This window comes from Leuciscus leuciscus, assembly GCF_965113295.1.
Source record: "Leuciscus leuciscus genome assembly, chromosome: 1".
Lineage (NCBI taxonomy): Eukaryota > Metazoa > Chordata > Actinopteri > Cypriniformes > Leuciscidae > Leuciscus > Leuciscus leuciscus.
This window is the reverse complement of record NC_138725.1, coordinates 67,611,669-67,623,817: the sequence shown is the minus strand read 5'-3', so window position 1 is coordinate 67,623,817 and position 12,149 is coordinate 67,611,669. Positions and strand designations below refer to the sequence as shown.

The window sequence follows — 12,149 nt, the reverse complement described above, 5'->3', positions numbered from 1 at the left end:
ACCTACAAAGAACGTTCCTAGAATGTTCTTATTTGGTTCCCCAAAAAATAACCAAATGGGAACCATATGGGAACATTAGGGGAACGTTCTGTGTTTGCTGGGACGAATGTTCAGTAGTGACTGGAGGTCATAGACCAGGCGTGTGCAGCAATTTGAAGTCCAGGTTAACATCCATAAATAGATCCATAAAAATAAACACGAGAGAGACCGACGGCCAGCCGAACATACAGGCGCAATCTACAGCGCAACCTTGTTACCGTCAGTAATACATCCACTATCGATCGCAACTTACAATAAATATAATACAATCAAAATCACTCTCTCATTTTAGTGATTCCCTAGTTATTTTAATTTTTTTTGTTATTGACGTTTAATCAGGCTACTTGTCCGGTCGGGCAAGTAAAATTCTCTTTTACTTGTCCATAAATGTTAGTTTTGAGGTTGTGAACATGCAGGTAATGTGTCAATCGAATATAAACCTTGTAAACAGACTGTTTGCAAGCTTTAAAGTCAAGTTAGACATGTTTCCACGTGCTAGTCTACAGGGCTTTCTGTATGTTTATCTGCTAACAGGAGCTTGAGATCTGTGTGCTGTGTGGAGGAGACTGCATGTAACAGAGCCTTGTGTATATTTTTGTTGATTTGTAGAGGTATGTGTATCATGTTCATTATTATTCATTTGGCATATTTACATTGGCTGTATTAAGAATGTAAAAGAAATTCATGTCAATTACATTGAGCATTTTAAAATTTAATTCTTTTTCACATTTTTATTTAAAAGTATTTTTGCTGATAATACTAAAGATGAATTAAAGTCGTCTGTTTTATCAGTCGTGTATGTATGTGCAGTCTGCGCTAGGCCAGCTGAGAGAAGGAGCTTGAGATCTGTGTGCTGTGTGGAGGAGACTGCATGTAACAGAGCCTTGTGTATATTTTTGTTGATTTGTACAGACAAATCCATCGTTCTGCATTCATTAAAAGAGCAACCAGCAGTTGGTCGTGGTCCGGGTCCTTTCTTCACCCATTACAACAAGAATTACAATCGGGGTTAAGGGGTCGTGTTCATTTCACGCATTTCTGTGAGATCAGGTTGTTTTATTATGTTTACTGTGTTTACTACCTTGGCCAGGGCTCACTTGTAAATGAGATATCTTATCTCAATGTGATTTTCTTCCCTGGTATAATAAAGGTATAATAAAATAAAATCAGAAGCGTTGGAAAATAAGCAGAGAACAGGATGAACCCAAAGTAATGGATGAGGAGATGCTACAACAAGCAATTGTTGAACAGGGACTTCAAGGACAATCTGGACAAAAAACTTTAGCCCAGCCCGAGGGGGTGTATCAGCTGCGGTTGGACTTCAGAAGTAAGAACCGTAATTAAATTTCATTTTAACGTAAAATTAAACATTTTTGATTGATTTTTTATTTTATTCTGGGTGAATCTCATGAAAACTTTCCTGGGACAGATTTCACCCCCAAAATCAAGAGAAAAATAAGAATATATTTTGAATTATTGAAAAAGTGAAACCCACTTTATTTATTTATTTAGACATTATTTTCATGACAAGTAAAATACATCCACCCTCTCACACAGATAATGTTTTTTAATCAGTGTTAAAGGGACAGTTCACGCAAAAAATAAAAATTCTGTCATCATTTACTCACCCTCATGTCGTTTCAAACCCAAAAGAGTTTTGTTCATGTTCGAAACACAAATGAAGATCTTTTTGATGAAATCTGAGCGATTTCTGTCCCTCCATTGACAGTCTACGCAACTAGGCCTACCACTTTGACACTTTAAAAAGTTCATAAAGATATTGTAAAACTAATCCATATGAATTGAGCGGTTTAGTCCAATACATTTTCTGAACAGACACGATCGCATTATATGATGAACAAATTTAATTTAGGCTTTCATTCACATATAAACATTTATTAACTCGCACATCAGTTGTGGTAAACTGAAGCTCAAGCTTGTTCGCTTGAAATGCAAAAACCACTGAGGTACATTCTCGTATTACGCAGCACGTGTGAGCTTCAGCAAGAACCAATGAGGGTCATTCTCATGCTCTGTGAACTTTTTGAAACATTAAAGTGATAGTTGCGTAGCTGTCAAAGTAGGGACAGAAATCTCTCAGATTTCATCAAAAAGGTCTTCATGTGTGTTTCGAACATGAACGGTTTGGAACGACATGAAGGTGAGTAATTAATGACAGGATTTTTATTTGATTTCATTCATTTTCATTATCATGATTGGTATAATTTCAATAACAGTTCATTGTAAAAAAAATAGCATATATTTATTTATTTATTGAAAAATATAATTAATATAATATTTATGTTTTTTGTAGACATCCTAAAGATTTTCCACCTGTGGCATTTCCCCTCTCTAACAACTCTTCAGCTGGATAATAATGTTATTGAGAGGATTGAAGGGTTAGAAAACCTTACTAATCTGATCTGGCTGGGTGAGTACAGACTGTCCGACTGATATCAAAAACATATCCGGAGTATCTCCAAATACTAACCCAGAATTCTTTTATTCCTTAGATTTGTCATTCAATAATATTTAAGTGATTGAAGGACTGGACTCTCTTGTGAAACTTCAGGACTTGAGTTTGTTCAACAACCGGATTTCTGTCATTGAAAATCTGGATGCGCTGCAGAACCTGAACATCCTCTCTATTGGAAACAATAGCATTGCTCAACTAGATAATGTAAGCCAACTATATTTTAGAGGATACATTTTTAGAAAATGTGGAATCCCAAAAGGATGAAAATGAGTCTGACTCCAAAATATGCAGCCATCCACTAATTAATTTCCAATATTCCAATTCATGAGTGTCACTCAAACATAAAGCTGAAGGAAATCATATCTGACCCTGCAGGTGCTGTACCTCAGACAGTTTAAGAATCTGCGCACTCTCAACCTTGCGGGAAATCCCATCTGTGATGAAGAGGACTTTAAGATATTTGTGACGGCAAAACTTCCAGACTTGGTCTATCTGGACTACAGACGGCTGGAGTGAGACATTAATAAGTCATTTCTCATATATCCGCAGCTGCATATAATTGCAGTTGCTTGGCTTTGTTTTTCAGCTGACCACTTGTGAGAGAGAAGTACACTAGCACACTTTTAAAAGAGGAGCTATTATGGAAATATTATACTTTAGAATAAAATATTTAAGTGCAAACTGAATGTAATGTTTTCTGACATTTAATTGCAATTTAAATTAAAAAATTTAATCTATAATAAATGAAATTAGTTGAACTTTTAAACACACCAGTAATGTTTTTGTTAATTTGTTTCATTTGTTTATTTTTTATAAGGAACGTATATAAAAGCTACTTAAATGCCCTAATGGAACTAAGGCCTAATCCTGGCTTAATCTAAACCCTGTCTGTGAAACCAGGCATAGATCTATATGCAATTTCATAATTACTTCTATTTTCTTTTAAATATGGTTCAGGTTTACAAGCATTAAAACTCCTTAAAGTAAAGTTTTTGTTCTTTGCAGCGAGAACCTTTAAGTGATCAGCTCTTAAAATAACCATTATTTTTTCTTATAGTATAAAATACATTTTAAAATCTAAAGAACCTTTTTCCACTATAAAGAACCTTTTGTGGAATGGAAAGGTTGCGTGGATGTTAAAGTTTCTTCATGGAAGCATCGATGCCAAGAAAGAACCTTTATTTTTAAGAGTGTAAACTAAAATATACTTTAATGTAATTTCTATTGAAAAACGCATTTAAATATATTTGTAATTACAAACTTAATGATGAAGTTGCAATTTAGTACATTTAAAATAAATAAACTTAAAATGTCATATTGAACAACACACTTCAGTTTAAATTATAATCAAGTATTTTACATGAGCTTTAAAATGTTAGTCAACACAATTTAAAGCATGTACTTATTTAAAGCATGACCAATAAAAAGTTTTAAAATGTACTTCAAAGTAAAGTTTTCATTTTACATTATTGCAAAATGCACTTTTTAAAAGTTTACTTAAGAAACATTCATGAAAGTGAACTCTCATTAAGTGCATTCATGTTATATTATCTGCAAGTACAGTTTTGTAAAATATATGAGATTCGAATTACACATACAAGTGCACATTCAATACATTTAAACATGCTTCTTTTTCACAAGTGAGGGATTGCTAACATTTGTCCTGATGTTCTGTTCATAATTCATCATTTTTGTGCCTACATATAAAGCGTGAAACTGCCTTTGCAAAGTTTCAGTATGCTGTAGAAGAAGTGCAACACAACAACTACACAAGGTAACCAACATCACCATGCCATCCATCTCATTCAAGTACAAGAACACTGATCTTAAATGCTCAAGGTTTAATAAGTCAGATTTACTCTACAGTGTTTGAAACGCTGCACTGTATTAAAATCTTCTTTCTACTGGACATACAAACTTAAAGGTAGGGTAGGTAGGAATTTTATAAAAAACTTTTTTCCAAATTTGTTTAAACTTTCTATGTATATCAATACATAATTAAAATGTAAGTACTCTGAAAAAAAGAGTATAAAAATCGAGTGACTCCAGACCGTTTAATCTGCATTAAACACAGCTCATTATTTCCATTCGGGACGAAACAAAGGATTGGCTTAGGCGACTGTCACTCTCTCGCAACCATGGCAACCACCCTTTTGCCACACAGGATCTGCCTACTTGCGCGCACCCGTTTGATTTGAGGAATTCAAGAGGCACAGAACCTAGGAATAGCAAAACAATGGCAGAGAAAGAGCAATCAAAATTCACATTACCGGCATATGCAGTTAGCGAAGGCAAACAAGGCAAAAAAGGAAGACAGTACTAGAAAAGGTAATGAACAAAAAGTATTTGGATAAACAAAGAAATAAAACGCGTGTCAATATGCTCGGACCCTAGTTGCACGGCCTCTTGCACGACCTCCTCTGCTTCGCCCTCGACCCCGGACCTGTCCTCGAGCTGACGATGCGGTACTTGTCTCTGGAGTGTAGTCATCAGAGTCAACAATGCTTTCATTATGGAAACTCTTACATGCAGAACACCATATATGCTATGAATCTTACACGAAATTCATCTTCATCACAGTGTAACTGATGGTAATGGAAAAACGTGTATTGCAACCTGTTTTTAGCTTTGTCTTATAGATATAACTAGCTCGTTAGCGAATCAAAAAATATATATTTTAAACTTTACCAATATCAATATGCTAGCTTGATAGTGAGTACTAAAATACATCTTATTTGTTTATATTCATAATGATAAAGTTAGATTTTTTTATTACATGTGATTCTGACATGATGTCACTGCATGCACTGCGCTCCTCTCCGCTCGTCTCAGGTAATGCGTCTTCCAGTTCAGTGGTCGGAGTCGCGCGTTCATGTGTTTTGGGGGCGTGGCTTTGGAAGGAGCCCAGAAGGGAGGGGGTGGAGTGAATGGAAATAATGAGCTGTCTTTAAAACAGTCGTGAGAGGTCTACAGACACTCGATTTTTATACTTTCTTTTTCAGAGTATTTACATTTTAATTATGTATTGATATATAAATAAAGTTTAAACAAATTTGGAAAATAAGTTTTTTAGACAATTCCTACCTACCCTACCTTTAATATATATACTCTTCTTGACAGTAGTGAATAAATATTGCTTCCTTCTGTCGCAGGACACATTCGTGGAATACTTAAATGGACCTCAACTTTTCGACAGCATGTTTGCTGAGGATCCTGATGCAGAGAAACTGGCTCTCCTCCCAGGAATGAAAGCGCTGCTTAAGACATATCCTTGTTATGAATGGCAAAATATACAAATCAAAAACGAGACAACCTGTTTCTCACCAGTTGAACATCAAAACGCTCACAAATTAAATTCTGTTCTATTGCAGAAGAATGCGGAAATGCAACAGATCGCAGACACCGAGCTTCTTGAAGCTCACATCACTTCCTGCCATGAACAGGCTGACCAGTTCTCTTAAATCGACCGTCATGAGTCTTGAACTGCAACTGGTGGACCAACTGGAGGTCAGAATAAAAACACCTATATTGTTCATGTAATATTAATTACGGAGCATATCACCTAAACGAATGAAAGTTTCACAAATATATATATATATATATTTTTTTTTAAAGGACATCTTCAAAGACTTTGAGAGGAACATCTCAGACATGGTTGAAAGGTTCATTGAATTTGTGCAAGGGATATATCCTTTATCCAACAAAGCTAAACAAAAATGCTTTTATTTTATGGGCAAGGCTTCTTTAACTCTGACACACATTCGCACTGTGTCAAGACCTGTGTCAAGACCATAGACAATAAGGATAATCCAACGCACTCCGGACCTACTTACCTAACCATCACTCTAACTATAACCTAACTAGTCTTCAGAGGGTACCGATTAAGAGATTACTCTCTCCCCCGGAATACCTCCAAAAACAACAAACTAAAATAATAAAGAAAAACAATAAACAGCAAACCGTCGTCAGGACTGGCGCTAGACACAGCCCTGCTGGCTTACTCTTTCTAACCGGAGAATAGGTAGGATCACCCCCAATCTGCTCCACAGAATCCAATTAGATCAATCAAATTAATCAATCAACCTAAAAAAAAAAAAAAACGGGACAAGATCCCGAACGAGCCCCCATTTATGTTAAGAACCCCTGTTTTTAAGATGCTCGTTGAGAAAGGGGTCAGCAACATAAAAGGAGACGCGAGGCAAAGAGCAATTTAAACATTTGTTATAAGACTAATAAATGATTGCACAAACTCACATCTCTCATTCCCCACTCTCCACATGTAAAAATAACACTTAAACTATACTAAAGTCAAAACATACTTAACAGAGACTAACAAATAGATCAAAAAAGAACATCAAATAGAACACAACTTGTCTTCAACGGCTGGCTGGGCATCATGACGTGCACGGGATTCACGGCTGCGTGACTCATTCTGTTTCACTTCTCTCATATACTCTAGCAGGAGCCATTAGAGCAATGGGACACAGGTGTGCACTGTGCAGGGGCGGAGCCTAACACTCAGAAGAGAAAAGAGTAATCAGAGCACAAAAGGATACGCACAAAATACAACACTCATAAGGCTTAGGCCGTAAAAATTTCCCCTCCTGGAGCAGGAGGCAATTGAGGCTCAGAAGATCAAAAACAAGGAGCTTCAACTACACAAGGTAACCAACATCACCATGCCATCCATCTCATTCAAGTACAAGAACGCTGATCTTAAATGCTCGAGGTTTAATAAGTCAGATTTACACTACAGTGTTTGAAACGCTGCACTGTATTAAAATCTTCTTTCTACTGGACATACAAACTTAATATATACTCTTCTTGACAGTAGTGAATAAATATTGCTTTCTTCTGTCACAGGACACATTCGTGGAGTTCTTAAATGGACCTCAACTTTTCGACAGCATGTTTGCTGAGGATCCTGATGCAGAGAAACTGGCTCTCCTCCCGGGAATGAAAGCGCTGCTTAAGACATATCCTTGTTATGAATGGCAAAATATACAAATCAAAAACGAGACAACCTGTTTCTCACCAGTTGAACATCAAAACGCTCACAAATTAAATTCTGTTCTATTGCTGAAGAATGCGGAAATGCAACAGATCGCAGACACCGAGCTTCTTGAAGCTCACATCACTTCCTGCCATGAACAGGCTGACCAGTTCTCTTAAATCGACCGTCATGAGTCTTGAACTGCAACTGGTGGACCAACTGGAGGTCAGAATAAAAACACCTATATTGTTAATGTAATATTAATTACGGAGCATATCACCTAAACCATTGGTTCCCAACAGGGGGGTCGCGGCCCACAAGGGGGCCTCAGCGAGCTCTGTGGGGGGTCGCGTCATATTTTGAAAAGTTTTGAGCAATTTGCATTAAATAAAAGTCCTTAACTTTTTTCTGTTCAAAATGTATATAATGAGCGAGTTCATCATGAATCCATTTTCCAAACCGTGTTTTTGTCTTATCCTGAATCACTATGGTACACCTATAATAAGTGATTACATTGGGACTATTTTTACGATCTTTGTTCGGATCGCTGCCGCTGCGGAGTAGTCCAGTACCTGCGTGACTCGTCATAGACACACACAGAGAGAGAAGTAGTTCCGGCTACAATGTTCTTCCGAAAGACGCATTATTCTGTTAATAAACGCAAGTTTATTATCGCTCGCTATAGCGCCACAAGCCTCAAAAATAAAGCCTCACATTGATAAAGCCTCAAAAATAACATGCAAGTATTAAGGCCCCAGACAGAAGTCATTTAGTAATAGCCTATATTCATTCTTTTTTTTACCTACACACAAGTGTGAATACTGATATTTTTGTTATTGCATTTAAAATAGGGAAAATTTATAGGCAACTCCTAGGCTTACATTTTTAAATTACAAAGGGCCTACTAATGTTTTTGTTATTGTATTTTCAATATTATAGGCTATTATTTGTGCATAAACATATCTGTTTATAGTAAACATACCGTTTGTTTGAAAACAACATATTTTGTCATCCTTGCTGCAAGCTTACAAGAGCGAAAATATCATTAAATGTGAAGGGGGGCCCTAAAATATTTTCTTGGGAAAAAGGGGGTCTCAGACAAAAAATGGTTGGGAACCACTGACCTAAACGAATGAAAGTTTCACAAATATATATATATTTTTTTTTTAAAGGACATCTTCAAAGACTTTGAGAGGAACATCTCAGACATGGTTGAAAGGTTCATTGAATTTGTGCAAGGGATATATCCTTTATCCAACAAAGCTAAACAAAAATGCTTTTATTTTATGGGCAAGGCTTCTTTAACTCTGACACACATTCGCACTGTGTCGAGACCTGGAGAACCAGCACCATGAACAACAGCTTGTGATTGCCTTGGCAACACTGGAGAAGGTGGTCAAAAGCAAGCTAGAGGAGAAAATACCGGATGATCTGGCAATGGTCAGTGGAAAACTGTCTTCATGATCACTTAATTTGTGTATAATTATGAATAATTAAGAAGTCAAAAGCCATTGTAACTACATGCCAGACACTTATTTTTAGTATTGACTGATCCTTCGTCATTTCCTATGCTGCCCTGTAGCTCTTGGTAGATAAAGACACAGTGACCAATGCAGTCAGTGCTTCTCACGACACCCACCTGCAGAAGATTGATAACAGGGAGGATGAGCTACTGGCACGGGTCAACAGTAATAATAATAATAATAACAGCGTAATATTTTCAGTTGTATGTATGAGAGCATTTCAGTTGTGTGTGTGTGAGCGTTTCAGTTGTGTGTGTGAGCGTAATATTTTCAGTTGTATGTATGAGAGCGTTTCAGTTGTGTTTGTAAAAGCATTTCACTTGTATGTGTGTGAGCATTTCATTATTGTATGTGAATGAATTTGGTTTCATATATGTATGTGAGAGGAAAAGTACATGTATATGCATGGTAATTCTGAATAATGTCCCTAGGGGCACCTCATACAAATGTACAAAAAGAAATGTAATCAGTAGTGTTGTGCGCATCCGCAAACCGTACTCGAGAAAAGGGTGGTCTGAGGTACGGTTCATGTGAACTCCAGTACGGTCCGAAAAACAAAAGAAAATTGTAATTATCCTACCAGTTGATGGTTTCAAATTATGGTTCAAAGTGGAAACCGGTCCATGGGCACTGGTCAGCAAGCCATTTGTGCATATTTAATTGCATCCACTAGGCAGGCGATTCACCTCCACAGGATTATTTATGGCACAAAACAGGATACACTTGCCGATCACGTTCACATAGGAAAAAAACAGAACAAGAAAACGCAGCCTTAGAAAACACAAGGCAAACGTACAATAATTCATTTCTGATTCAACATTTCAGTAACAAATCATATACATGCGCAGTTCAAATGACACATTAATCCAATTTTTCGACAGTTATTTAACACATCAACATTCATTAATCACTCATTAGCTGTGTCCCAATGTGAAGGCTGCATCCTTCGAAGGCTGCGGACTTCAAATGATGCAGCCTATGCGTCCTCCGAACGACGCACCATGTAGCCTTCGTAGGATTTCCTAATTGCGCAGCCAGGTGTTCCCGATTACCGCTCCAGGCGCCAAGCAACGGTGCGAGAGTATGCTGCCATCCTGATAATTCATTTGATATAATTGAGTAAACAGCTATGGAGCCAGAATTGGCTATTGTCATTTTCATGTTTTATATTTTACTGGAGGACATGGAGGATGTTTCAGGTCATGTACTTTCGGCTAAGTAAGGAACTACATCGTTGATACTCGAGGTGATTTTCCCACACAGGACAGCAACACTACAAAATTATGTTATTTTACAATATGATGCATTGTTTTACATTTAACTACACAAAAAGTATATAGTTTAAATGTATCAACCTTGAAAATATTCAGAAGTAAAATGCAACATATGCAGTAATATAAAAGCAGAACCATCACAAAAACCCTGACAAGGTTTTTTTCCTCCAGAATTCCTTTACTTTTACTCTTGATACCTTAAAGGGATACTTTACCGTTTTTTCATATTAAACTATGTTATTCCCTTAACTAAGACGAGTTGATACATACCTCTCTCGTCTCAGTGCGTGCACTAAATCCCTCTGTCTTGCGGCGAAACTTTGTTAGCCCAGTTCATTTAATATGGGCCAAGCAGAGAAGCTACCAAACACCTCCACGTTTTCCCTATTTAAATACAGTTACTCGCGAAGTGTAACTCGACCTAGGACTGTGACACAAAACAAAACGTTGCGCTTTTCTAAGCGTGTAAAATGGATAACTATTTTGTATGGCGGAATACCATAGCAAGTGCTTGTAAGCACTTCGACTTGGCGCAGTAATATCTTCACTCGTGGAAAAACCCCCGCTCCCTCTAGTGAAGATATTACTGCGCCAAGTCGAAGTGCTTACAAGCACTTGCTATGGTATTGCAACGTTTTGTTTTGTGTCACCGTCCTAGGTCGAGTTACACTTCGCGAGTAACTGTATTTAAATAGGGAAAACGTGGAGGTGTTTGGTAGCTTCTCTGCTTGGCCCATATTAAATGAACTGGGCTAACAAAGTTTCGCCGCAAGACAGAGGGATTTAGTGCACGCACTGAGACGAGAGAGGTATGTATCAACTCGTCTTAGTTAAGGGAATAACATAGTTTAATATGAAAAAACGGTAAAGTATCCCTTTAAGTACATTAGAGTATGCAAGATAATTTTGCTTAACTAAGGTTTGAAATATATGACTAGTAGTTTTTCCCCAATGCGGTATTAGTGGTTATTAAAAGTACTTTAGTGTAATAAAGTATCTCAAGATTTATTCCATGAGTCAGCCCTGCAAACCTGTTGGTAGACAACTTAGTGGATGGTGAAAATATGCAGTCAAACACTCTGGAGACCATCCCAGATGATGTCCCACCAGCAGGAGGCCTTACCAGGGTCTCTATTGTGGAGCCCATCCTGGTCCAGCAACACACCTAGGTCTCCCACTCAGCTGAATAAAAGTCCACATCATTTTTTCTTATTTTATGTACTGTAAATTTAAATGTTTATGTTGATTTTGAGATGTTTAACGTATTTTGTAAATAGTTGGGGGAAAAAGGTATTGAAGAATTTGTTTCATGTAGAAATTATGACTGTCATTACAAAAATAAACAATGTCCAGAGCAATGAATTCTTTTATTTACACATTTAAAGTTGCATAATTTTTTTTTTCCTTTTAAAAAATATAAGTGAAAAAAAGTTAAACAAGAATATATATATATATATAATTTTTTATTTTTTTTTCTCAATCATTCTTTCAAGAAGAGAAAACAGCCTGTCCATTCTCTCCCTACTCCCCTGTGCTCTCCTCGCCTCTGCAGTCCCATGTCTTCTCTAATCAAGTCCAAAAACTCGTCCTCTCTGTCTCGCCTTCATCGTGCTGCTGGTGCTGGTGCTGCTACCGTTACCCCTGGCTCCTCCTCTTCTTGGTCACACACTGCTGAACTCGGCCCTGGTGTGTCCTCAGGGATTGAGTCAATGAGGGTGGCAATGCCTCTGTCCCAACATCTCATCCATGAGGACAAACCAGGGCCAAGTTTCAGCAGTGGGTTTCCCACTCACACCCTCACCCGTCCCAGGACACTTGCAATCCTAAGGCAGAGCAAATTAACC

At 37.3% G+C, this 12,149-nt stretch overlaps 1 pseudogene across 1 annotated transcript; it reads left to right on the top strand.

The window, feature by feature from the left end:
• The first annotated feature begins 255 nt into the window (after positions 1 to 255).
• Positions 256 to 10,501, top strand: LOC309498812 (dynein regulatory complex subunit 3-like; annotated as a pseudogene). The gene is made up of 8 exons: positions 256 to 1,366; positions 2,354 to 2,470; positions 2,553 to 2,719; positions 2,891 to 3,027; positions 5,881 to 6,022; positions 7,379 to 7,733; positions 8,681 to 8,948; positions 9,091 to 10,501. The product of its transcript is annotated as a dynein regulatory complex subunit 3-like (transcript).
• The last annotated feature ends 1,648 nt before the right edge of the window (positions 10,502 to 12,149 follow it).